The 27826-nt window shown below is 33.1% G+C and overlaps 1 long non-coding RNA gene across 2 annotated transcripts in view; it reads right to left on the bottom strand.

Annotated features, from left to right (window-relative positions):
- Window positions 1-3107: 3107 nt before the first annotated feature.
- LOC104985481 overlaps window positions 3108-27826 on the bottom strand; it is a 32974-nt gene continuing 8255 nt past the window's right edge. For both annotated transcript variants that reach the window (XR_824901.1, XR_824900.1), the window contains 3 exons: window positions 22790-22853; window positions 11485-11547; window positions 3108-8408 (listed from right to left, as the gene is read on the bottom strand). This is a non-coding gene — a long non-coding RNA (uncharacterized LOC104985481). The remainder of the gene's footprint in view (window positions 8409-11484; window positions 11548-22789; window positions 22854-27826) is intronic.

Below are 27826 nucleotides of genomic sequence, written 5' to 3'. Positions count from 1 at the left end.
ACTCTTGCCTGGCAAATCCCATGGACAGAGGAGCCTGGTAGGCTGCAGTCCATGGGGTTGCTAGGAGTTGTACACAACTGAGCAACTTCACTTTCCCTTTTCACTTTCATGCATTGGAGAAGGAAATGGCAACCCACTCCAGTGTTCTTGCCTGGAGAATCCCAGGGACGGTGGGGCCTGGTGGGCTGCCGTCTATGGGGTTGCACAGAGTCGGACATGACTGAAGCGACTTAGCAGCAGCAGGCAATCTATTTCCCTGTGACTCAGCTTCCTTACAGCATGGGAGAAACAATATATCTCCTCCATTAGGTGGTTTATGAGAATTGAAAGGATTTTTAAATGTAAAAGTTTCTGGCAAAGGATAAAAACAATGTGTCAGTAATTTCTGTCACTATTAGCACCTAAAGCTTGAGTGGTTTCCATATGCAGTTAAAAAGAAATCATATCTACAACCCAAGGGGTAGATATTTCAATGTTTTGATTTGATTTGGATTACTTTTACTAAAATAACCACTCAAAATAAAAATTTACTGGCCTATTTCCCAGAGGGACAAATAAACATTAACAAGTGTGCAAGGGCTGATGTTACTTATTGTATTAACTGTCTATGAAGAATCTCTCTATAAATTTGGAAGAGAACCATAGTAGTCTGAAAGCTAATTGAATTGTAAAAACTAAGAAGCCAGCATTAAAAGATGTAAAAATCATCTCAGCCAATTCATAGCACTATTTACTCAAGCCTCAACTATGATGTGGGCTCAAAAGACTAGCAACTACACTACAGAATTGTTTCCTGTATGTTTGATGACAGATGACAACTCAATCCATTGCTGATTTCAGAGTGAGACTGATCTTCCTAGGAACACTCCACTTAATAACTGAGCACCTATGTGTCTGGTAAGGTAGTAAAATCTCCAGTTGAAGCTACATATAAAGAATTCCAAAAGCAGTGATTCTAAGCCCAAGTTATGGCTCTGCAGTCTTATGAAAAATCCAAGCACCCTAGAAAATAAACATCAAAGAATGTTCCATTGACACTATGAGTTAACTGCCCTCTCAAAACTGTGATTTAAGAATTTCTCTATAATTGGCCCCTTCTAGTTTATCCAATGTCTTCAACTTTATTCTCCTTTGAAGTTTTAAGAGGAAAATGAAAACTTAATGATCCAGTTCTATATTGGATTTATTCAACAGCCTTGATAAAGTATTTCTTGAAAACAAATGCCAACTTGTTTTTAGTATTTAAAATTTATATTCCAACTTTAGTAGCTCATTGTTAACATTTTCATAGTTTTAAGACAAGTGAGACACATTTCTCTAAATCTTGATCTTCAACTTTTCTTATATACTCAGTTAAGATAATGGTTTTCAGTAAAAACTGTCCTAAAAAGAATCCAGAAATTTCCCTAGGGTCCTTTAGTCAAAGATAGTTAGCACATGTGCTCTTAAAGGCACGTTTGTTCAAGCTGATGTACTGATTTTCTTCATCTCAAATGTTATGTTTAAATCCTACTCCTCCCTCCAATTTCATCCCTCTTGGGGTCTCTGGTAAAGCAGTCCATTTCCATAATGTACACTTCAATAGTTGGTAGAAAATCCTTACTTAGGAGCTTACATTTGCACCCCCTTGAAACTCCATCTCCTCAGTTTTGCCCTTCTGTATTTTGCAATACAGAATAAAAAGGTCTCAATATTGTTCTTCAAGCAAGCTTCTCAATACCTTCAAGAACCCCTTAGGACATTTGCTACCTCTGCATGAGGCCTACGCAAGCCACACGCACCAAGACTTTAAATCAACAGTGGTTTGGGGGAACAAATGTTTATTAGAATATAGCAATAAATTATAAGCCTAAATAAATGAAGAATTTTCATGCTAGTTTTGAAACTTGTTGGACTTTTACCTAAATTCCAAATCATACTAATTTGGTTACCCCCAAAAACGTCTGCAATTCCCTTTATTACTGTCTTAAAAGAATTTAATATCTTGAGAAATAGAGAAGTAAACTCATCACGAATGTTTTCTGAAGAGTATAACTACGTGTAAATTTAGTCATCAATTTTTAAAAATCCAAATTCCTTGAGTTTTATAACTAAATACACCTAAAGAGTTGTATTTTAAAAACTGGCCTGAGGGCTTATGATGAACTTGAGCATTTTTGGGTGCTTTCCCTTTTTTCAAGGATACAATGCCAACTAAAGCGGTGACAAAACTAGCACAACAGAGGGTCTAACTTGACACCTGTAACAGGTGAGTTCTGGAGACAAACACCCCTCCTCTCAGTCAGATTTTAAACTTCCAAGTTTAATTGATTAGCTAAATTGTCATATTCTAAATCTAAACTACTTTTAAGAGTTTTAAATTATAAAATATTGAAATGTGAGAAAAACAGATTGAGACAATTTTTGCTCTCTAAACGGGCTGCTGTAACAGGTCATACATTATGAATTTATATCGTGTCATGTTTACATTCTGATAACCAGTCATGTTTCAATCCAAATTTCTTAGTGTTTTTTGAATACTGAATGTGAATCCCATAATTTTAGAACACCAGCTCAGCTTTTTGATAAATTTGATGTAATTATTGGGGTATAAACAGCACAGGACTTAATTACTATACTGGTCTTAGACTTTCTTCAGCAAATCTTGAACAGTACAATTTTCAGTAATTATTTCTCTCTCCCAATTAAAATCCTTCAATGACCTCCCCTGTCTCAGAAAGGCTCTCAAACAATGGAAAGGTACTGGGGATGACAGGCAGGTGTGGAAGAGGAAGCCAGATGGCAAACAAGATGCATTTTCTCCTCAAATATCTTGAGGAAGTTCAAAAACTTAAGCATTTTTACAGTAAAATATTATGGAAGAGATGATAAGATTGGTGGTTTTTACCTATATAGTTGACTCTTGATCAACAAGGGGGTTAGGGAAGCTGACCCACCTTGTAGCTGAAAATCCATGTACGTGCTCGTGTGCTAAGCCACTCGTCGTGTCCGACTCTTTGCAACCCCATGGACTGTAGCCCACCAAGCTCCCCTCTCAGTCCGTGGGATTTTCCAGGCAAGAATACTGGAGTGTTGTTGCCATGCCCCTCTCCAGGAGACCTTCCTGACTCAGGGATCAAACCCATGTCTCTCACGCCTCCTGCACCGGCAGGCAGGTTCTCCACCACTAGTGCCACTTGCGTAACTCTAGTTGGCCTCTACACCTATGTTCTGCATCCTCAGATTCGAACAACTGTAGATCGTGCAATACTGTAGCATGTATTTATTGAGAAAAATAAAGACTCCCACAGTTCAAATCCACATTGTTTGGGGGTCAACTGTATTTTAGATAAACGTCAAGAAAAACTTTCTGAGCCAGCAGCATTATCTCGTCTCTCTTCTAGAGCGTGATGTTCTTTCCAGCTCCTGGCATAGTTACAAATTAGGAAATAAATTTGCTAATCCAACTATACATTTAGAAGGAAATAACATACTGTTAATAATAGTAATTCTCACTGGATGATAAAAATATAATTTTTAAACAGAATTTTTTGCCTTTTTTGAGGTTTCTATGCCTATACATTAGTTCTATGGTGGGAAAAAGCTAAAAACTTTTTAAAAGACAAAATCCTTTTAAGATCAGAAAGTCAGTTTCGCTGTGCTATTAAATCTCTATAAACCAGATTTGTTTTTCTTTAGTTTATTAATATAGTTCCAAAATTAAAAGCCACTCCTTTTCTTATACTTACCTTTTCAGGTTTTGGGGGCTGGAAGACGGGAGAAATGACAGCAAAGCTTTTCAAGAAACAGAGTAGACTGCTCCCCCGCGGCAGATTTTAAACTTATTTGATATTTGAAATTACCTGTTTAGTTCTTCCCCAAATAGTTAATTCTTTATTATCACTTCTCAAGTTCCTGAACCCCTAAGAACTTAGGTTTTCCATTTATGGACTTCCAAAGCAGGTGATTAAGTGGTAAGGCTGCTTCAAGTATTTTGATTTTTCAAGAATCTTTTCCCAATACCACCCCCCAAATCATACATGTTTATTTATAATATAAAAAAACAAGATTTACCTCACACCATAATACACCAGTAGTAACATTTTAGCATATGTATTCTTCTAATGATTCATACTATGTGGTAACGTTTTTCACATAACCAGGAAGTTTCTAGCTCATTAAATACTCATTACATTATTTTAAATAGCTGCACAGTATTCCACTCAGCATGTTAATCAGTTTATTACCGGACACTTTAAAAACTCTTCCAATCCTCTAATATTATAAACAATACTACAACAAACACATGGACTACTTCTTAAATGGCTCTATCAACAGCGCTTACCATATTAGCAAAGTGAAATAGAGAATCCATACTTTTAAGAATTCTTTTAGTGTGCTAAAATCCTAGAAATATGACTAGTCCACACTGTATGTAGTATATATATTTTCATATAACTGAGAAAAAAATCAGCTGTATCATTTGTCAGCATAAAATTAATATTTGAACTTTGGGTGTTCTGAAATTCTGGATGTCTTAGTCTACCTGCTTTTTAAGTTTAAATTTTTTTCACTTTGTTTCTTAAGTTTAAATATTTTTCTTCATATTGTCAGTACATTTATAAAAGGTATATATACATGAATAAATGAGGTGAAATTAATGATAGAAATGCTGTATTTCTTTGTTAAGTGAGAGAAAAAGGTTAAGAGCTACAGGGATAAATTTTTTGTAACATGGGAAGGAGGGATAATGCCAAACTATTAAACTCATGGAACATTCAGCATAGTGCATTTAAAAACTGTACAGGAATAAATTGGGGAAGAATTGGGGTGGTGAAACGGCATAAATAAGAGCACTGAAATTAGAGACAGAAAAACAGATGGAGCAGAACTAGTTTGCTTGAAAAAAATGGAAAAACTTCAAGAAGGTTAGGGCAAGATTATGAGGTACAGTAAGTCTGAATTTTATCCTATATGCAAAAGCAGTGCATTAGGAAGATTAAATTAGTGGGACATACCATAGGGGATGAACACTTTCAGGCAAGTAAGTCCTTAGCTAAAATGCTAACAGAATTGGAATAAGTGAGAAGAATGGGGGCAATTACTAGAATGGAGGAATCAATTTTGGTTCGTTTGAGTAAATTACAAATATGTCATTTACTCATTTAGCTAAGCTTTGACTAGGCTAAACTGAGCAAGTAAAAACAAAAAACACAGTTCATAAAAACCTGATCATCACACGTATACCTATTAACCAACCATTTAAACATTTTACATTCTAAATGGTCTCAGATGGAGGTTCTGAGTCAGATCTAAAAAAAATACTCTTACCTACGAAGGTCAAATAGGCTGAGGCTCACATAACCCTTAAGGTAGTTTTAAAGAAGGAAGGAAAATTAAATCTGTATGTTAAGCTAAGAGCTTAAACAGCCGTAAAATTTGGCTCCTAGAAACTTTAATTTATGAGCTATTATTCTCTCTTGTATAGTTGATCACAGCCATCCAAACCTTCTTGCTGCTCTTTTTAGTAAACACCAAAAACGTTTCGGACTCAAGGTCTCTGTAGGTGTTATTTCATCTGCTTGAAAGGCTCTTCTCCCAGAAACCTAGAGGTTTGCTCCTTTAGTTTTTAGGTCTTCATTCAAATGTTATCTTTGTGAGGAATTTTCTGACCACACTATTGAAAAACACATCTGCCTTCCTGCCTTCCAAACCTGTTTAACCCATTCCTCCCACTCCCCTTGCTTTATTTTTCTTCATAGAACTTACCACCACCTGACATACCACATATTAGCACCTATCAGTTTTTTATGTATTCTATCACTCATGCCTCACTCCCAAAATTGTAAGCTCTATAAGGGCTGGAATTTATCTGCTTTGTTCAGTGCTGATCCTCAGTGCCTGTAATAAAATTTGTAGTCCTCTCTATATAAATGCTTCAAATCTATTTAATGCTCTTTGTTAAACATAAGACAGAAAAGACATTTATGGAAATACAATACAAAAATCTGCACAGACTATGTGAAAATGTACAAATTATCTTAAGAAACGATGTACCTACTCTTTCTCTACTTCTAACTATAGGGCAACGCTTTGTTGTTTCACGCTAAAATGGCATTTAAGTGACCACATGAAAACTTAAAAAACAAAAACAAAAACAAAAAATTATCCTATAGTTTACTAGCATATGTATTAAAGTCCAAAGGGAAAAAAAAAGTTTTAGTGGTGCTGTAAGAATTAATATCTCTGAAAATATTACTTTCATAAATATAAGCATTTCTAAAGATTATAAAATAATGAGATGTGGAAATAAGAAAACTTTGGAGTGATTTTAAAATTTCTACTACTTCCTAAAGATTAATTAATGCTAAGCGGTTAAATTATAAAATGATATACAGAATAACTTTAGTAACAAGTTAATTAAATTGAAGAACATTTAGTGTCTCAAAATCTAACCCTATAGCATAAACAAGGTTCTCTAGGCAGTTTACATTTTTGCAAAACATGAACGTAATCATAAGAATATAATAATATAATTCTTATTAATAAGTAATATATTCTTATAATAAGAATATAGTATCAGATTATTGAAGTTAAACAGAATCAAGGGGAACCTATACTCATCAATATGCTAATATAAATGTATTATTCATGTATTTTTATATGAATCCCATGTATTAATAATCAAGAAACAGACCCATATAGAAGTTATAAATGTTGAATTTAGTTTCAGTATAATACAAACAAAAACTCATCAACTAATTTATCACACTGCACAGTAATTTTAACATAGCAAGTTTAAACTTATTTATTTTGCCAACATTTTTTTCACTGCAAATAGCCTAAAAAAAAAAAAAGATATCAGAAATCTCTGGGATACATTTTATAAATAAACCAGGTAAGAACATAAATTCTTAAATTCTACTGGAGAAATTAATTCTCCATTAAAGGAGCTCAAACAAAAATAAGAAATCCCTGATAAGAGGTAAGAAAATAAAAATGTTTAGCTGGAAATGTACTGATGATGGTCTTCCAGACATGCAAGTGTTTGGGTTGGCCAAAAAAGTTCCTTTGGTTTCAAAGTAAAACGACTCATCTTTCATTTCTCCAAGAACTTTACTGAACAATGTATTCCTCATTTTGTTCCACTACCTTCTGCCATTTTTCAGGCAACTTCATAATTTCCTCTTCCCCAATTTTTTTTATCTTTTTCAGCAAAGATCTGTTCCAGCTGTCTTTCATAGCCTTTCAGGGAACTGAAATTTTATTAAGAGAATTTTGTAAAAACTTTAAATGGAAAACAAAAAGGTGCAATGTCTGGTGAATATAGCAGATAAATCAAAACCTTCCAGCCAAACTGCAACAGTTTTTGCCTGGTCATCAAAGAAACATGCAGTCTTGCAGTATCCTCATGAAAAATTATGCATTTTCTGTTGACTAATTCTGGACATTTTTCGTTGAGTGCTGCTTTCGGTTGGTTTAACTAGCAACAGTACCTTGAATTTACTGTTTGGTTTTCTGGAAGGAGCTCATAATAGAGGACTCCCATCCAATCCCACCATATACACATCACCTCTGGATGAAGACTGGCCTTTGGTGTGGTTGGTGATGGTTCATTTCACTTGTCCCACGATCTCTTACATTCCACATTATTGTATGGTATTCACTTTTTAATCACTCATCACAATTTGTTTTAAAAACAGTTTTCGTTATGTTTCAGTAGAGAATCGCACATGTCGAAATACAGTCAAGCAGATTTTTCTCTCAACTTATGTGGAACTCAAACATCAAAACGATTAGCATAACCAAGCTGGTGCTAATGATTTTCAATGCTTGATTTGGATATTTTCAGGATGTTGGCTATCTCCTGCATGGTATAACACTGATTGTTCCCAATTTGATCACTATCAACTTTAACTGGTCTACCTGAACATGGAGCATCATCCAGTGAGAAAATCTACAGCATGACACTTCACAAACTTTTAACACATTCAATCAGCCTCAGCACTTTCTCCACACACTGCACAAATCTTTGTGTTTCAGTTGCATTTTTACCTTTTTTGAAATAAGCACAATATGCTGAAAATGTTTTCTTCCATCTTCAATATTAAAATAGCTACACAAAAACTTGCCAATTTTGATTAAGTTTCTTTTCAAATGCACTCTGATATGACAATTGTATACAATACAATCTAGGGAAGTTGTTTCAAATGAAGTTTAAAGACAACTAAGTGCTACTAGAGGCAGCGTATGGAAAAAACCGAACGAACTTTCTGGCCAACCCAATAATTGGTCTAAATATTACTTACTACAGCCAAATCTAATCTCAAAAGATTAGGATATTAATTTTTCTCCTTTTTGCTAATACTCAATGAAAAACAACACTTAGCATAAAACTTTTTCCATGAATAAGGGCTAGTAATATCCACCTGCAAAAGGAAAAAAAAAATGATTTAGAATGTCAACTTCTAAATAAATAAAAACACTTAGAGGTCAAAGTTTATTAAAGTATAATCCTTTTAATCCAGTTATGACTAACCAAGGATACCACTAATGATACTTGGCGGTTTAAAAACACTTCTAATTCTAACAATTAAAAGGACACACGACTAATTGAAGAAAATCTTTACTGTTAAATATGATATTTAGTCTATGATCAAATTTTCAATTCTATGTTACATATATGGGATCTTAAGATACCTGAATTTGAACACAGTATGTGAAATAAATTGTTCACCTACTAAAATATCCCTCTGGCTATCTCCTGAATACTCGCCTGTAGTCCTCTGAGTTAGCGCCAAACTCAATCCATAATCCAAGTAACAGATTTAAGATGCTCAATACTGGAATTATTTGGCATCAACTTAAACTTGAATAAAAAAGATTAGAATTTTTTCCCAAAGAAGATGGAAAAAATGAAATCTTAATATACACCCATATATAACTATTTCTTCTCTGCAAAATAAATGGCCATATTAAGACTAACATGAAAGGGTATAACTTTCATTTTACCATTTGCTCTTCGTATTTCAAAATTACACAAAGATGGAAGTATATTAACCCTTATAAATAAGACTTTAAGTCCTGTTGAGTTACCTAAATGAGTGTTTCATTAGGTATCGACAGGCTATTTCCTGTTCTCTATTAAGAGACTGGAAAGGAGCTGCATACTGTTATAATAAATTTCAATGCAACAGTTTTTCTATACTTTCTTACTCTCCCAATATTTCAATTTTTTCTTTAATCCATTCTCAGGATTCAAGTTTTTATTTAGCCCCAAATGATCGTTTTTCACATCTTGAGCACCTAGATATAAAGGTTTACTTAGTAAAAGTAAAATGCATTTAGAAGGCAGATTAGACAAAATACAATTTTCTAAAATCTGACTTCAAATACATTAAGGAAAATAAAATCAAAATAGAAATCTAATTCCAGGGGTTACAGAACAACTCTGCAACTCATTCAATAAATATTTCTAAGTATCTACATATTAGTTCCTGAAATATTTTTAATGGAACCAAAAATTGTATATTTGTAACAGTCTTTCATGAAATGGCTGAGATGAAATAAAGGAAACAGGTTAAAAGCTTGGTGAATGATTTTTAAAAGTCCTAAGGCAGTATTACTTCCATGTAAAAGCTGGCATTTGATTCTAGCCAATGTAGTGTATTACTTCTTTATTCTGGGGGAAAATTTTGCTGAGAAAAAGTGAGACTTTTCTTAAAAATGAGAACTCTCTTATAATAAGTAATTTTCTTTACCTTGAAATTACAATTTAAACAGAAGATGCTCAAACACAATTCCTTAAGTTACATCTGAAATACTTTAAGGGTTTCCAAAATAGACAATTAAAATTGAAATGATTTTCTAAGAACTGCTTGTATTTTATAGATTTTCTGCTGGGTTACAATTTAAAGGAGTGAGATATTTCTTTGTAGAAAATAAGACCAGGAGTATGGTACCTACACAAACACATTCTTCTTATCCTGAACATCAATTTTTAGTTTAATGACTTATTAAACATCAACAAATAAGGAACAAGGTAAAGAAAACATTTTCCTTCAAATTTTAATTAAAATTTTGATTGTTTGCATCTATAAAATTAGTAACTATAATAATTTTTGTAGGTCTTATGCTAAAGTTAAATACTAGATATTAAAAGACCAAACAAGGCCTTCATGTTTTTTATTTTACTTACAAATAAGAATGTGTGGCTAAGGATAAACAAAATTTTTTAGTAAAAACAAGAAAAAACCAATATGACAGTATAAAGTCAGAAGACACAGGTTTAATATCTTAATCTGCAAGTGTAGCAAATTACTTGAGTTTCCATTTCTTGAGCTATCCAACAAATATACTGGTCATTTGTAAGGTCTTTCCTACCTTTAAAGTTATGATTAAGTGCATCTTTGAAACATAGGATTTCAGAAATTTAATTCACATATTTGGATACTTTCCCCTTTCCCTTATAACAGAATATATATTACTAAAAATTATCCTCTAAGTTCTGTTCAAAATGTGTTTTTTACAATATATATTTATCTGTGAGATAAGCAAATGTCTTAATTTCACTTAAGTAGAGAAAGGGAAAAGTAGTATTTCTGTTCTGAAGTAAAAATATTTAAATATAAAAATATTTAAACTGAATATAAATATACATTAAAACAAATTTATTTGAATCTGTATGAGCTTTCAATAAACTCTTGATGGCATTCAACACAATTATTAAATTACACAACACTTTTAATACACATCTAAAAGTTAGTACTAACTTATTTTTATTCAATCGTATGAAATATAACAAGACTATAATACTGAAAATTAATTATCAATAAAGCTGAAAATACATTGGTAATATTAATATACGCTGAAATATGACTGTAGAGTATGGCCAACCTTACTTCAGCAGCACAGTTAATACTGGAGATAATTTTAGAATCTTAACACCAATATTTACGTGCTGCTAAGGCACTGCTGACATTGCTATCATAAAAGCTATGAATAAAAAGAAATATATTTTCTTCAGAAGATCAGATCCTTGTATTTTTGAGGCAGCACAATATGGCCTGCACCTTTTCAAAATCCACAAACCATTATGTGCTGCTACTTTACTCCAAGGTTTTGTTTTTTTTAAACACATGAGCACCTAAAGATACGAAAAAATTTTTCTTTCAGAAAAAGAGGATAAATACATTGAAAAAGCCATGTTTAAAGATTCTAATATTAACATAGCAGATATAAATAGTTATTTCTTGGACGCTTTTGAGCAGCATAATAAAACTTATTCCTACACTGAATATTTAAGGAAAGCCAAATACATGCGAAGAACACTGCTGTAAGTTAGGAACACAAAGATGTATAATTGAGAAACAGAAAATCATTTTTTTTCCTGTGTCAACTTACTAAGTCAATAGTTAAATAGTCAAATTTTTGAATGCATTAAAATATATGAAGTTATATTTTTCTTTTATAAACAGAAGCGAATTCATAAAATTTGGTCTTTACCTTTGTAAAAGCATTATTTACAAACAGCATTTAACTCCTTGCAGTACACCTCTCAAACGACATCTTCATCAAGTAGGTAAGATTTCATGTCAAAGGAAAAATAAGAAATGACACACAAAAGCTAAGCTTCAATAAACTTAAGCTAGTCAAATGCAAATATACTTTTAAAGAGAAAAAAGGAGATCATGTGAAATATTTAGTAATAAATACAGTAAAAATACATAGGAGGCCTAAAACTAACTTTCTTTCAATTTGTTTTAAAAAACTCAAATATTATTTTACCTTGAATATTTATCTATTAGTTATCCTGTTAGAGCTGGATAACATTTTATATAGGAAATAACTTTAATAAATGAAGTCTTGGAAAAACAAGTTCATTTTGTATCCAGAGATGAGAAATAAAACAGGAAACCTGTGGTTGTTGATTTTCCTATTCTCTGGTTCTCACTCTTCACCAGATAAGGAAGTATACTCCTAAACAGTTTCCACATACATATGAAATTACTTCTCTCAGAAAGATATCATAAAACTACCACCAATCTAGCTCAAGGTCTGGCAACTTCTTTTATTCCAGTTTTCTAATCACTAAAATGTCTATGCTAAAGCCATACTACATCTATTCTGGACAGGTGATATGCACTTGAAATGTGCCCCTCCCTAATAATATCTAATTGTATATACAAAGCATAACCATCACATATTTCACATTTTTTGTGAATCTTTTCCCATTAAAAGTATATGTAGCTAATTTCTTCTTTCTGGCCTGCACATGGCTTATGAGATCTTAGTTCAGGGAGTGAACCTGGGGCCTCAGCAGTGACAGCACAGAGTCCTAACCCCTAGACTGCCAGGGAATTCCCCTAAAACTATGTATTTGAAACTAAGCCAGGTGTGCCAAACTTGAAAAATGTAAGTGTGAATACTGCAAATTGTAAACAGTTTTATGAACCTTTTAAAAAACTTCAGTTACAATGTCTTCACTTATCATTTTTAAAAATTACTTTTAAATATAAATTCTACCATTTTACTTCTGTGGCATTAAGTACAATACAATACTTTGTTGTGCAACCATCACACCATCCATCTCCAGAACCTTTTCATCCAGAACCAATTGAAACTGTACCCACTGAAGACTGCTCACTTCTCTACTACCTCAGCCCCTGGAAACTACCACTGCTTTTTGTCTCTCTGAATTTGCCTATTCTAGGTACTCTGTATAAAAGGAATCATACAGTATTTGTCCTTTACTGTCTGACTGACTTAACATAACAAGGTTCATCCATATTGCATATGTCCTTTATAAGGACTTTATGTCCTTCTTATGGCTGAGTAGATTCAATTGGGTAAACGCTACAGTTTATTTATCCACTAATCTGGGAAATAGATGGGGCAACAGTGGAAACAGTGTCAGACTTTATTTTTCTGGGCTCCAAAATCACTGCAGATGCTGACTGAAGCCATGAAATTAAGACACTTACTCCTTGGAAGGAAAGTTGTGACCAACCTAGATAGCATATTCAAAAGCAGAGACATTACTTTGCCAACATAAGTCTGTCTAGTCAAGGCTATGGTTTTTCCAGTAGTCATGTATGGATGTGAGAGTTGGACTGTGAAGAAAGCTGAGCACTGAAGAATTGATGCTTTTGAACTGTGGTGCTGGAGAAGACTCTTGAGAGTCCCTTGGACTGCAAGGAGATCCAACCAGTCCATCCTGAAGGAGATCAGCCCTGGGATTTCTTTGGAGGGAATGATGCTGAAGCTGAAACTCCAGTACTTTGGCCACCTCATGAGAAGAGTTGACTCATTGGAAGAGACTTTGATGCTGGGAGGGACTGGGGGCAGGAGGAGAAGGGGACGACAGACGATGAGATGGCTGGATGGCATCACCGACTCGATGGACGTGAATCTGAGTGAACTGTGGGAGTTGGTGATGGACAGGGAGGCCTGGCGTGCTGCGATTTATGGGGAAGAGTCGGACACGACTGAGTGACTGAACTGAACTGAATCTATGGATATTTGCTTTATCTTCTGGTTATTACGATAAATGCTGCTATGAACATGGTATATAAATACCTATTTGAGTTCTGATTTCAATTCTGTTGGCTGTATACCCCATTATATATTACTGGATCATATAGCAATTCTTATTTTTTAAGGACCTGCCATACTGTCTTCCATAGTGCTGTACCATTTTACACTTTCATCAGCACTGTACAAAAGTTCCAATTTCTCTACATCTTTGCCAACACATGTCTCTTCACGTCTGTTGTTCATTTTTTAACTGAGGTTTTTGTTTATCTTTTTGGTTGCAGAAGCTCTTGATATATTCTGGATATTTAACCCTTGTCAGACACATGACTTGCAAATATTTTCTATTTTGTCAGTTGCCTTTTCACTCTATAGACAGTATCTTTTAACACACAGAAGTTCTAAATTTTGATGAAAGCCCAATTTAGCTTTTGCATAAGACCTCTGTTTTTGGTGTCACATCCAAGAAATACAGGTCCAATGTCATGAAGCTTTCCCCCTGTTTTCTTCTAAGAGTTTTATTGTTTTAGTTCTAATAACATTTAGTCTTTGACCCATTTTAAGTTAATTTTTGTATATAATGTGAGGTATCTAATTTTTCTTTTGGGTATCCAGTTTTGCCAAAACCATTTGTTGAAAAGACTGCCCTTTTCCACAAGGTCTCAGCACATTTGTTGAAAATCACCTGAACATATATGTACAAGGGGTCTGGGGCCTCTAGTTTACTTTTAGGGGTTTCTCTAGTTTATTCCAACTGGTCTATATGTCTGACTTTACAGCAGTACCATACTGCTTGGTTACCATAGCTTTATATCAAGTTTTGAAATCAGGAACTCTGAGAGCGTCAACATTGTTCTTTTTTTCCAAAATTTTGGCTATTCCCCTTCTGCAAAGAATGTCATTGAGATTTTGATACACATGGCACTGAATCTGTAGATCACTTTGGGTAGTATTTCATCTTAACAAAATTAAGACTCCCAATATATGAACATGGGATATCTTTTCATTTATTTGTATCTTTTAAATTTCTTTTAGCAATGTTATATAGTTCTCAGTATACCAATCTTTCATCATCGGGGTTAATTTTATTCCTAAGCATTTTATTCTTTTTGATGTTATTGTAAATGGAACTGTTTTCTTAATTTCCTTTCTGGATTATTCATTGTTAGTGCATAGCAATGCAACTGATTTTTGAATGCTGATTTTGCTTATTGCAACAGGTTTGTGTGTGTGTGTGTGTGTGTGTGTTAGGATCAAGGTTTTTCTACATATATCATGTCATCTGTGAACAGAAATAATTTTACTTTCTAAATTCTTTATACCTAAAATTGGTTCACAGATATCTGGTAATCTTGGTCCTTTCGTTCTTCTAGAAAAACATCAGACAGGTGTCTTGTCTCTCCCTTCAAACCTCCAACATCTCCCTTTCATCCTCACTTTCATTCAGAAAACAGGAACTATCAGAAGAGAATTTCTGCCAATTTCCACCACAGCAATACACATATATGTGCCTGTGCCCATGTAACTCTTTCTTGTTTGTATTATGGATGAACAATCACTGTTCATACAACCAATCCTGCCCCTTTCATAGATTTTATCCTCTGTTGATAACTTAAAGATATTCCTGTAGCACTTTCCCTTACATCTTTAATTTTTTTCTCTATTGGATCATTCCTATCAGCAAACCAACTCTGCAATTTCTCTCAATTTCACCTCTTAACATTACTACTTTTCTGTGAAAATACTGCAATTTTATCACTGATGTTTTAATAAACACGATCTTTTCCTATCTATTTTTAATTCTGAGATAATTAAAAACCACAGCTTTCTATTTGAAAGCCTGAAAAACTTAAAATATTAGAAAACATTTCTTTCCACATGCCAGAAAAATATGGAAATCCTTTATTTAAACATATTAATAAAGTGAAAGATTCCAGTGAAGCAATTCCAGCAGGGGAAGAAGGTACATTTCTCTTTACTTGTGTTCAACAGCAACAATAATCTCTTAGGCTGATAAGCTCTGATTTTTTCCTTTCCATTTATAATAATTGCCTACTTTTGGGTTCTATTGTCACATGTTAGGGACATTCAGATGCTAATACGTGTCATGGAAATATTTATATTACTTTGTTGTTTATATATATTCTTTATGTGTCACTAAAATACTTTAGATTTTTCAAATAGTTCTACTTTTAATCTGGCATTAACACAATTTATAATAGTAATTACTTCAAGTATGCTTCAGATTATGCATATAAACCTCTAAGGAGCTGGTGATACTTAGCCCCTGGGGCACAGACTGACTCTCCTGCTCAGGACAGTGGAATACTACACAAGTGGTATGATATATAGATTATACCTGGAGAAAATAAAATTCACAGACAACAGATTAAAATTTGCTTTTCTTGTTTTTTTTGGATACAAATGCTTAAAAACAAAGATTTTATTAACTAGATAAGATACATTTAAAATTCAGTGTTGAGAACAGGTTTGAAATGAAGCAATATTTAGATATTGCTTCAATATAATCCAGAAAGCCTGTTTTATAATCCAAAGAAAACTCAGTTTAAGTGAATATAAAGTTGTACTGTTGCCACCTTTTTCCGATGAAGAAATTAATGATTACCTAGAAACTGTGTATGAAGTGGATTTCAATCTAAATAATTTATTCCAAAAAAGTCAGGAGATATATGTATTTATACAAGAACTATATATATATATATAAGTATACATATATACATATAGTGCATGAACGCTAAATCGCTTCAGTCATGTCCGACTCTTTGCAACCCTATGGACTGTAGCCCTGCAGGCTTCTCTGTCCATGGAATTCTCCAGACAAGAATCCTGGGGTGGGTTGCCATGCTCTCCTTCAGATCTTCCTGATCCAGGGATTGAACCTGTGTCTCTCATGTCTCCTGCACTGGCAGGCAGGTTCTTTACCACTAGCACTACCTGGGAAGCCCCATATATATAGTATTCTCAAAATATTATCATTTTATCATTATACTAACAATAGTATCCTTATATACTTATATATCCTTAGTTTTTTAAATAGTTTTTAATTTTTGATTGACTTCTCTCTACTCCCTAGATATGAATTATAAATATACCATGTCAGCCAAAGAATGCAATATAAAAAGTTTGATGAGAACACAAATAAATATGCTGTTTATCTTAACTTTCTTTCATTATTCTTTTACATTCAAATTATGAATATTTACCCATTACTATTCTTTTTTTATCCTCTGTCAATCTATTCAGTTGGTCAATAAAACTAACTGGCTCTTTCTTTGAGATTATAGTTCATCAATTTCTTTGCCATTCATAATTTCATACCTTAAAATGAGGTCTCGGTACAAGATATCTACAACTGTATTTCAGCCTGACTTTCTGTCTTTGGTTACCTAACACAACTTCTTAAAACTCATACATTCAAGAATGTATCTGTGGTTTCCCAAGTGGAGTGTGTACTTTTCTGCCTGCTGCTGCTGCCAGTCATGTCCAACTCTGTGCAACCCCATGGACTGCAGCCTACCAGGCTTCTCCGTCCATGGGATTCTCCAGGCAAGAACACTGGAGTGGGTTGCCATTTCCTTCTCCAATGCATGAAAGTGGAAAGTGAAAGTGAAGTCACTCAGTCGTGTCCAACTCTTAGTGATCCCATGGACTGCAGCCTACCAGGCTCCTCCATCCATGGGATTTTCCAGGAAACAGTACTGGAGTGGGGTGCCACTGCCTTCTCCCATTTTTCTGCCTAGTGTCAATGTATAACCAGGCCCTCTCCAGTGTTTCCTATTTTTCACCAATGAAAACACTCCACAATTCAAGTTAAAACATTTCTTTTAAGAGCTGTGACAACCAAATGCCTTACGTGGATATTTTTGAAATAACCAGAAATTTTAAGCTAGGTATCATTACAGTAAGAGGTTATTAATAATTTTGTTAGTGTGTTCTAGGTATGGTGCCTATATACTTAGGGGAAAGGGGTCCCTATAAGTAGAGAAGCATACAAACTATTTGAGTAGACAAAAGACCAATCAAGCCTGATGCTACTGTGGTCACCAGTTGAGTAGAAAGTGGAAAAAACACAATTACTCATCATTTGAGTAGTGACTATCCTCTCCCACTATGTGAAGGCTCTCGGGAGAACTCAGATGCTTGTAATAAATTATTTTCCAGTTCTTTCCCCCACTAAGGAGAATATTCCTACCTGCTCTTTGAATCTTCATCAAACCTACTAACGGAGGCTAAAATACTTATTAAACCCCCTTCCATTTATTCACACATTTAAGGACAACTTAAGTCTATCTTCTCTAGTGGATTCTTCAGCCTCTCTGAAGAACTGAACTATCCATTTATAATAAGTTTTAAATCCAGACAATTACTCCCAGGACTGAATACTGTGCTGAGCAGATAACTGGTTTCATTATTTCATACTTATCCTCCTTGCAAATTAAGACTAGCTATGTGGCAATGCTTGCTGGTACAAACCATGCCATTCCTCCACTCCTATATCCCAGTCCATTGGAAACATCATAGTGCCTACATCCTCACCAAGCAGTTACGAAAGGAACTCTGATGACTAAACTTAGAACCAAAAAAAATCTAAAAAATTCAGGAAACAGAACCAGTCAGTTCTTGTCCTTTAATCTTTACACAATAGTTCTCAGTTCCAAGTCTGGTTGTTTGTATTCTGGCCTGCAGGCTCTTAAGTATCTCTACTGGCTTTTGAGGTATCAACTTTTCATTCTTACGATCTTCTAAGAAAAAAAAGTCATTTTGAAAGGTGAGGTAAAATAAATGTCTCGCTTAAGTCAATCTGAAAATGAATCTGAGTAAATGGAAATATTTACATAACTTAAATTAGCTTTCTTTTAATATTAGATAACAGACAACAAGAATTTCAAAAGAACAAAAATTATGCATTTTAACATAAGTTAATGATTTTCCCCCCCTCACCTCTCATATTTTGTTTTCATTAATATTTTTGCTTAGGTACATTTACTTTCTGACACTGCTCTAAATTCAATTCATATAGTTTTTACATAAAGCATTATTGTATTTAACAAAGATATTAAAAAGTTCTAAACATATCTCCTAAACTCTTAAATCATCCTGCAGTAGAAGTCACTGGTCAATTTCTACATTTCTAACTTTATCAATGAAATGAGCAATTTCATTGATAAAGTTAGAAGTAATTTATTGAGGCAGCAACTAAATAGAACGGTCAATTTGGAGCCAGAAGACTCAAGATGGAACTCTGGCTCTGTCCCTTATAAGTCAAGATCTTGGATAAAATATTTTAGTACACAAAGCCTCAGTTTCCTCTTTGTAAAACGGACCTATTAATGGCTACTTCATGAACCTGGTGTTAAGACTCTAAAATCTTAAACTTTAATGAGCACATCGAGAAGTGAACAAGTATTCAACAAAAACCTGCTGAATCCAAATTTACAGTAGGATTTGAAATACACTTCTGGCAGACTTAGGGATTTAGTGGCCTACAATTCAACATGAACCAACAGTACTGATGACAAACAGAAAGTGGAATCAGGATACATAATTTAAGTATCCTATTCATAAGACACATACTGTATTTTGTACCTCAAACCATACTGAGTATGCTGGGTTCAGTTCTATAGACAGTATTTTTAAAGAAATACTGCCCAAATGTGGCAGATCCAAAGTGAAATATTCAGGATACTAATGGTCTAGAATTCATATTGTGAGAACCAGTGTAAGGACGTGGGAATGTTTAGCTCAAAATACAAAAACTATTTTTAGAAGACAAATCAGGGCCCAAAATTAAGTTATATGCTAAACTGAAACCTGCTCCCTTACAAGACTTCTATTTTCTATTATCACAGAGTTATTACAGATATAAATACAATTTATAACACTAAGGAAGAAGTCTATTTATTATGGTTCTAATTCTAATATTCTGAGGGCTAAAGTAAGATGAATACAGATCAATTTAAAAACTGACTTATAAAAAAATTCACTGCATTTTACTAACCTGTCTTATTAAGGATTTGGAGGACAAACTGCCAATTTTAAGTTCTGACTATAGAGCACCAAATTCCAGAGGCATAAGAAACAACTTGTAGAACCAAATTAAGGAAAATAAAACTGAAAGCAATTTTAATAAATTTATCGGAAGTAACAGGAAGAGTACAACTGACAGTCTAGGCAAAAAGTCAGGTGTGATTGCAGACAACTGGATATACGATTATGTCAATCTGCATTCAACTTATTCCTATTTTTACAGAGAGGTAATTTTGTAGACTCAAATTTCAGACAAATAGGCAAGTGGTAAAACTGCAGAGAACAGTCTGGGATGTTACCTACTATATTTATGCTTAGAACTTGAAATCCCTATTATGCTAATATTTTAGCTATTATACTAATAGAGTTCATTAGATTTGTGTACTTATTTCTTACTTAAATCAAGGCTTGTGCTATTAAATTCGGCCTTGCCTTCATTTCCTAAGAAAACATCCAAAGTCAGTTCATAAATAGTATGTTTTCTATTATTCTTCTTTGAGTCATCCATCTTGAGCTGAGAAGTTGTTCAGGGTGGGAGAACAATGTATTTACTCCCTTTCTATAGTTTTGGCGTTAGAATTCAAATTTTAGCTATAATTCTAGCGAGATAAAAAACACAGCATTGCCTTAATCATTAAAGCTCAAATTTAACCCATTCTCTTAAACATATATATGTCAAATAAACAAAATTTGAGAACAGGAACACCTGGTATTTGGTTAAGCATTGTCTGCTTCTCAAAAAGTTATTTGAACAATGACTGGAAAATGGCTGTTACATATCATGAACTATCTCTGTTCACAAATTATAAAACAATATATATAGCTTTAAAAGTTTAGATTTGATGTTTACTAAATATCAGTTGATGATATTATTAAGTTTGCAAATCTTTCTTCACCACCAAATTCTGACAGTACCTAGCACCCTATAACATTTTCTGCTTCAGATTATAATATCCTTTACTAATCCAAGTGCCAAAAGAGCAATTTGTTTTTTTCCTCTTTTGGCACACATCTCCCAGAAATATTCACATTGCAAAATTATTCAAGATAATTAAAATTTCCTCATGAGTGGTATTTGTTGTTGTTTAGTTGCTAAGTTGTGTCCGACTCTTTTGTGACCCCATGGACTGTAGTCTGCCAGGCTACTCTGTCCATGGGATTTCTTCAGGCAAGATTACTGGAGTGGGTTGCCATTTCCTACTCTAGGAGATCTTCCTAATTTACGAAGTCAAGGTCAAAATTTTTTGTGGTAGATTAAAGAGACAGAAGCAATAATATTAACTGCTGACAATGAACCTAAAGATGCTATTTTATTTTGCACCAAATGATATATTATTTTAAATTCACAAAACAGAAATATATAAAAATCAAAAACACAGCTCAAGAAAGGAAAAAAGTAGGACGAAGTGTGACTATTTCTGAATATTTTATGTTAAGCAACAGAAGTTTAAGATTTTAAAACTGAAAACCAAACTTGAAAAATATTTAATCTCTACTCAACTTGTAGAAATGAATCCAAAACACTATCATTTTTTACAGTATCAAACATATGAAACAATACTATTCCATAACTTCTGGAACATCTATGTTCCACAAGTAAATAGTTCAAAAAATATCTTAAAGAAACAATGGCATTAAAATAAACATGAGAGAGAGAAGGAATACACACACCACCATGAAGAATCAATGACCACTGTCACTATGGGCCTATTTTTCTGGGTATAGTTTAATTGGAAACATCACTATTTTAGTATCTAAGACTAAAGGGAACTCCAGGCATATTACCTAAAGAAACAAGAGAAAGCATTCCAACTATGAAATATAGCAAATGACCTGTGTTTTAAAAGAGGCTGGAGAGTATCCAAGAAAAGCTGCTTGCTTAGAAATTAATAAAACAGATGAAATGAGCTTAAGAATGTGACATCATCAGTACTTACAAATCTACTGGAAATTAAATGCTATCTACTGCCTTTTGAAAAGTGTACTGCCCTCCAGTCTACAGTAAGAGTGCAATACCAATTGAAAAGATTTCTTTTCCTAAGAGTTAAGTTGAAGAAAAAGCTGAGCTGGCTTCCAAGGGACCAATTATGAAACCCAAGCCTGGATTATATAGGATTCTTTGGGGATTTGCAAAGGTTTCCATTCTAGTTTTCCAGAAACAAAAATATAAAAGGAAAAAATTAGAAAAAGAAGTGATCTATGGCATTTGGCTACTACTCTTCAAACTGGCTTATTATTATATTTTCAATATTTAATTCATTCCCACCCTAAAACTACTTACTGAGTTCAATGCCTGATCTATGATAAAAAGTCACTCCTTGACACATACATGTTATTTACTGGGTCATTAATGCAATGGTATGAGGTAATGTAAGAGAAGCATCTGAAGCACTAGTTTTCATTTAAATAGGGCCATCCCTCAATATCAAGAAAAAAAAACAGGAGCACTTGAATTTTTTGTTTACAAATGTAAAATTAACTGAAGGAATACATGATAACTAACCTTTTTGGTAACTGATTTCAGTGTCTCAAATTTAAGGAAATAAGTATATTGGGCATTTATCATAACCTTGTTTTAGACAGTTTTTCTAGGGATATGATATTAATTTTAGCTAATCTATTAGAATTATTCCCTTAGCATTTGTAAGTTTCCCAAAAGTAAAATGAATCAAGGTAAAAATGTTTCTTATTCTAAGAAGGAGGTGCACATGTGTATATATAAAAGGAAGGAAAAGGGATTGCCTTCCTGTTTTTCCCACCTCTTGAAGTTTAACAGCTAAATTTTAAGCACGTCACAAGAAGTCAGAAGTATAATCTAGTGAAATGTAAGATAAATGAAAATAACTCTCAGGTGGAGAGGACATTCCAATTTCTAAAACCACAAAATAACTGTTAGTAAACCTGAATAATGATGACAATAAATAGACTACTACTTATTTGTAAGTTCCTTTGAAAGAAAAGGGTTTAAAATTATGATTCTCAGATATAGAGATGGGAGGGCCGAGCTGTAAAATCCTTTCCAAGACAGAAAACTTACCCAAGGCAATGGCATTATTTGTGCTCTAAAATGGAGAAAGTTAGTATCAAACTTCAACATGTTGGGGGCCAGAAAAAGTTAGAAAGTTATCATTCTAGGACAGTAGGAAAAAATTCAGAAATAAACCAAAGCATAATGCCAAACAGTAACTTTTTTACAGCAATGGTAGGAGGGCAGTCAGTTAATACTTACAAGGTAAGAACTGCAGGGCTAAGTAGGGGGCTTGTTATACTATGGTCTTCATTTTATTAATAACCTAGGGAAAAAAAAACCAAGAAAGCCTCAAAAAACTTTGATCACATTATATGTTAGAAAACTTTCAGCAAGTTGACAATCATCGTTTTTCAGTCCTTGTGTAGCACAGGACAAATACAGGTTAGAAATACCTAGCAGCATCTATATATTAGTACTTCATTTCAGAGTACTATCACTAATTTTTAAAATTCATTTCTCTGTTACTATTACCCTCTTGAAGTTTAAAAGTTGAATCTGTAAATGTAACTAAAACTCATACTTTAATGTCTAACTTGGAATACACTGAGGCTTCTGGAGGACATCATATAATTGCAGATATTTTAAGATAAATTCAGTACCATACCTCCACACTTAACAATCTCTTTTTCTCACACACATACACATGAAAAGTACAAATCCATATATTACCCAATTCCAAGAATTCTACTGTAATACACTATAAATACTAAGCTTAAGTTGGAGCTTAAGATGCATGAAGAAATTTCTGAAAACAGTATGCTATGATCTATGGTCAAAACCAAAGAAAACAGAGTCATGAAATTGCTTGAATTAAAGAGTAAATGAAAGAGTAGTGATAAAAAAAGAGAAACTGTTTCCATGGTCGTCCTTTAGTTATAAGAGTAGGAAGATTAAATGCCAGCAGGCAAAGAAAGGAAACAGTAGAGCTCATCTTTAAAAATAAAAGAATTTTAAAATATCCTAGCAGCTTAAGTTGGTTAGAATGTTTGATTTCTGTGGGCCATGGTTATAAGTTGTAGTTTATACACCAACTAACTGTTAAACACTTACAAGACACAGAATACAATAAACCCAAATCCATGTTCTTAATGCAGAATTCCAATTGTACATCTTACTATAGAGAATCTTCACCAAACATGACTGTACATATTAAAAACCTATCTGAAAAATAAATACTTCAAATCCACAGAAAAGTCAGCAGAATAGTAAAATGAATCCCCATATCCCACCCTTGGCCTTCCAATGAAGCTGTATTGAATTCTAATATTTGGTCACGCTTACTTTGCTTTTATTTTTTTTAATCAAAGACTTTACATATAGCTGAGTCCCTTTTGTACCATACCTTGGATCCCATTCCCCCTCTAAGACATAATCATAATCCTGAATTTGGTATTTAATTCCTATGCATCCTTTTACACTATTACTACAAATTCAAGTATTAGAAGACATTCATCTGTGGTGATCCACATGGCTCTCATTTTAATAGCTGGATAACAAACATTTTTCATCACATGACTATGTCACAATTTGCCATTCTCTGTTGCTTAACATTTACATTGCTTTCAATTTTTTTCTATTAAAAGTAAAAATAAATAAGCCTTTACTACAAATGTCTGAGTTTATATAAAACATGTAGGAATGAAAGTGTTGAGCTAAAACCTATGTATATTTTCATCCTTTAGCAGGGTGTTGCCAAATGCTCCCACAAGCAGCATATGAAAGGTTCCCTTTCTGAATTTTCTCCAATACATATTTAGAAGTACATTTAAGATAAACAGCTACTACCTAAATGGAAATTTAAAAAATTCAAGTGATCAATTCCTTCTGTTTTCATCAAGTACAGGTTAAACAGAAGTATACTAAATATACCAACAAACAAACTTAAAATTTGGCCCAGGGTACTTGAACAAAAATAAAGTTTTCATGATATGAAAGAATAATCTAACAATGGAAGAAATACCAAGACTTGATTTAGAGCTACTGTGTAAGAAATGATAAGATTCATTAATTAGTTTTTGAGCTTAGAGGGAAAAAAAAAAAGCAGATAATGTAAATGGCTCATTGGTGTGAAGAATCCTCCCCTAAATAATTTTGGGCAGTGTTCTCACATGTGATACTTCTGAAAACAAAACAAAAAAAAAACCCCGACAAAACATCTCACTTAGCACTTGAAAAAAACACAGATCCCTAAGTCCAGCTCCACAGATTCTGGTTCAACACATCTGGAAAAATGCTTTATTCTAGGTTATTCTGGTATAGGTAGTCCACAGACACTTTACACAGTAATTAGCAGTAATAACAAGATGTTTCCAATATAAAGCATTATGTAACACACTTTTTTGGTTAAGGATAGGTAACAGTAATTAATGTTATCTGTTAAATTACATCAGCATATTAATGAAACACTGTAGTATTAGGGGGAAAAAAAAACAAAAATCAACCAACCAAACAAAAAGACACCCCATGATTATCTTTTCAAAAGAATGAATGCTATGTAAATGTTGGACTTTAAGAACTGGGGCACTAGGCTTATATGCTAAAACCTTCATTTATAAGTTTTCCAAGAATGTTACAAGTGAAATCTGAACTTTAATAGAAATCCAATATTCACTTCCCTTTAGCTACAACCTACTGAATTTGGAAACAAAAGAGAAAAATATATACACAGCATTTAGATTATGTACATTTGCAAATTCAAATAATTAAAAGTAAAAACTCTTCTACACTACTTGAAATTACAGTCTTATTTCCAAAAGATTGAGAATTATCTTAACTTCCCAAATACTAATTTCAGATATAAGACATTATTTTACTAATACAAAAAAGTAAAGATTTATGGGCTTCCACCTGTAGCCCACCTTGTCTGTATACACAATGCCCAAGCAACACAGTTTGTTGTTCTTTTTAGTTACAGTGAAATAAAAAAAAATTTGGCCTTGTTTAGACTGGGCTATAAAATATAGGCATTATGGGCTTAGAATATGGTCCCAAAGTGAAATAAACACTCCTATGACACCACAGTCAACTTTTCTTTCCTCAGTGTATTACCTAACTTGGGTCATCAACAACCATTAATAATTTATTCTAGCTTACCAGCTTAAAAGTGAAAAGCATGAAACATACCATAAATACTTTCAGAATCAAGACAGTTTTCCATTCAAACACATGTAAATAACTGAATAAAATAAAATAAAACCAGAGTAAATAGTAAAATACAATGTCTTGAGAACTATAAGTCTCTAACTGTTCTCTTTAAGTTGTTTTGGGAAGAAAATACCTTTTTGTCAAAGAATGTATTCATTTTACTATATATGGCTTTCACTGATAGTTGGGCCCTTCCCACATCGTCTGTAAAAGCTGGTGGGTGCAGGCTCCATTGGCCACCATTATTACATATTGATGCTATTCTGTACAACAGCTGACAAGCAGCAGCAATCTCCCAGTCCCTGCTCCAAACTGTGAAGAGCAAGAACAAGGGCTGTTGGTGATACTTATTCACTGTTGCTGCTACTGAAGCAGCAAGCTGAGAAAAGCACATGCAACTTAGCACACAGAAGGAAAAACTGGTTCAGCTCAACCTATCTAGCAGGTCTGCCTGTATCACTACATGATAATATTAGTAAGAAGCAATTTTTTCTTTAAAAAGTGGGATGGAGAGAGAATTAAAGACAAAATCGGTGTTTTGATTAGAAAGGGAACCTGTAATGTATCTACATACATCATTAATTTTTTTCCTTAATGACACTTCAGTTCCTAGTTTAGATTTAACTGCTTAATTATCAAAATTCTCAGAAGAGTGTGAACAAGGTTCAGGGTGAATTCATAAAGAATATCTACCCTACCCGTTATTCTAGAATATAAGAAAGTATCTAAACTTTAATCAAGAGATGAAATTATATTATGCCTATAAAGAGCTCCAGTCTCCCAGGTTCCACATATCTAATCAGCATCATATGTTTGACATCAGATACTATTAGCAAGTAAGATTTTACCCCAGAAGCTTTTACAAAAACTCCAATTATTAAAAAAACTTTCCACATGTAATTAACCTTTGAATGTGTAATACAAAGCTAAAAACTTAGTAAGTACATAATATCAATTGATGACTAACAGAAATATTTGTTCTGTCAAATTATCTTTAAACTTAAATGTGATTCTATTTATGGACTCATAATTTTAAATTTAAAAAAAAATTTTATTCTTTAACATCTTAAGTATTTCTGATTCTGAAAAATACTTAAGTCAGAAAAATTAGGACATTTGTAAATTTTTTAGATGCAAGAATTGGCTGGGAAGTTTAAATAGCTAGTCAAGAAGGCTAGGTGTGAGATTAAAATAAAAGTATAAGATAAAGTAATAGTTACAATTTGGATACTTTATTAAAAACCTCAATCTTAATTTTTATCAAAAGAGAAAAAGTAATTTTTCCACTTAGCAGCAGCTCAATAACAATATTAATAACAAAATTAATTAAAAAAAATTCTGAGGATCACAGGATAACAAAATTATTAAATATATTTGTTTAGTATGAAAGCTTTCAATAAAAAAGAATAACAGCAAATATTAACAATTTTTAAAAATTAAGACATTTAGAAACAGTAATAAATTAAAAAAACTATTACCCAATCAGTCTTAGTAACTACATTTGAATCAGGCTGCATTTTTCTCTTCCAAGTGACTCTAACCATGAAAATAGGAAAGTAAAACTAAGCCAAATCACATATGTTAATGAAATATAAAAAGTGGTTTGTGGTGCTGAGAACTGAAATTTTACTTCAAAATGCTATTAAAAAAAAATTAAGTCCAGACATTAATTAAACAGTGCTTTTTGAAAATACTCATCAGAAAATACAATTCTGATACATTAGGTCTATATGAAGAAAACAAACAGATTAAGGATCTATTTACTAGTCAAAAAAGAAAACATACACACATGTACAAAAACTACTTCAAATAAACATTAAAAATTTTTTCATTAAGAAATTCTATCTACTGTTTAATGAATCCTTGGCAACATGGTAGACCTCAAAGAAAATGGTTACAGCTGACAAACTTTTTAAAATATAAGTTATCCTTATATGCCAGCATTATACATCAGTAACAAATAATGAATAATTTCAAGTCCCTTCATATGTAGATACGTTAAATTGCCTCTATTCTAGTTTATCCAAATATTCTTTTCCCCTAAGGATAACTCTTTCAATAAAACTAGAACACTGACAGTATAACTGTATT

The sequence above is a fragment of the Bison bison genome, unplaced genomic scaffold (assembly GCF_000754665.1).
Source record: "Bison bison bison isolate TAMUID 2011002044 unplaced genomic scaffold, Bison_UMD1.0 scf7180017864048, whole genome shotgun sequence".
NCBI classification, from domain to species: Eukaryota; Metazoa; Chordata; class Mammalia; order Artiodactyla; family Bovidae; genus Bison; species Bison bison.
Note: the sequence above shows the minus strand (reverse complement) of the source record. Positions and strands in the feature narration are given on the sequence as shown.